The sequence below is a fragment of the Citrus clementina genome, unplaced genomic scaffold (assembly GCF_000493195.1).
Source record: "Citrus clementina cultivar Clemenules unplaced genomic scaffold, Citrus_clementina_v1.0 scaffold_9, whole genome shotgun sequence".
Lineage (NCBI taxonomy): Eukaryota > Viridiplantae > Streptophyta > Magnoliopsida > Sapindales > Rutaceae > Citrus > Citrus x clementina.
Window position 1 is genome coordinate 12,146,210 of NW_006261964.1, and position 1,563 is coordinate 12,147,772.

Consider the following 1,563-nt stretch of genomic DNA (forward strand, 5'->3'; position numbering starts at 1 on the left):
ATATAATCATCTAAATGATTTTCATGCTATTTGTCAAACTTTTAAATATGAGAATTTTTCAGACGATGATGTTAAACTTAGATTATTCTCATTTTCTTTAAAGGATATAGCTCGTTCATGGTTAAATACTTTGCCTGCTAATAGCATTATGTCATGGGAACAAATGGTAACTAAATTTTTGAATAAATATTTCACAGTGCATAAAACCAATGCTATTCGCAGAGAAATTTCAGAGTTTACTCAGAGAGAAGACGAGCAGTTCTTCGAAACATGGGAGCGATTCAATGGGCTACTCTCGAAGTGTCCACATCATAGGTACGAAAAATGACACCAATGCCAATATTTTTTGGAAGGATTATTGCCGAATGTGCAAGAATAGCTAATGGCAACAAGTGGAGGAGAGCTAATGTCAAAAAGTGCATAAGAGATTTAAGAATTCTTCCAGCGACAAGCGGATAATTCCCAACAACGGAGTCAATCACTCAGGAATATTAAAAGAATTAAGGGAGTGAATGAGGTTCACATTGGCGAGTCAAGTTCAGAAATTAAAGAAGTCAAAGCGATAATTGAAGGTCTTTCTCGACAAATAGCATCGTTAACGACTGCTAAATCAACAGAACCACATGACCATGACTCATACTCAGATCAAGCCAATGCCATAGGTGTAATGAGAAAACCATCAAATTACAACCCATTCTCCAACACATATAACCCTGGATGGAGAGACCACCCCAATTTTTCATGGTCTCAAGGATTCCAACAGAATGGACTAGCAGCTCCAGCTCCACCAGTGCAACCAATTCCTCAAATTCCTCAAGCCTCTCAGCCACCATTTAGATTAGGGGTGTTCAGAATCCAATCCGATCCGCTCAATCCGTCTGATCCGCTCAATCCGATCCATATAAATCCGATTCGTAGATTGGATGTGAATTGAAAATTTAAAAATCTGCAGTCGATGGATTGGATATGGATTTATTTCTGTAAATCTGCAGAAATCCGTGAATCCATAAAAATATAAATAAATAAATATATATATATATATATAATTAAAAAATTATTATAAATTTAATTAAAAAAATTATAAATGTGACATTACATAGTTACATAAGCACTATAACATATCTTAGCCATTACCCAATAATAATATAAAATGAAAAATAATTAAATAATCAAATATACAAATATAACTTGTAAAAATTGTAAAACAAAAAAAAAACAAAGTCACACGCACTAGCAAAAGTAAAATAACATAACGCTAAATCACTAACAATTTGCAAAGTCACCTAAAAGCAAAGTAACATGACTCCAAGTCACCAATAATTTACAAACAAAAAACCCTAAGTTTCCCCGTCGTCACACACACTAGCAACATCAATACTGGTTGGATACACTCTCGACACCGATTTGAAGGACATCGGCCGCGCGATTCCGGCGAGAGCAAGCCATCTTCTTTCCCAAGTCCATCGAGCCACTTCACATTCACTGGTTCCAGCTGAACAACTTCACTATCACAACCTTCAAGATCGCCACCCGTACGACTTCTCCTGGTTCCCATTGTGGACG

The 1,563-nt window shown here is 36.1% G+C and overlaps 1 non-coding gene across 1 annotated transcript; it reads right to left on the reverse strand.

Annotated features, from left to right (window-relative positions):
- Window positions 1–214: 214 nt before the first annotated feature.
- Window positions 215–318, reverse strand: LOC112095490. Its single transcript, XR_002903863.1, has one exon. It is a non-coding gene; the product is annotated as a small nucleolar RNA R71 (small nucleolar RNA).
- Window positions 319–1,563: the final 1,245 nt, after the last annotated feature.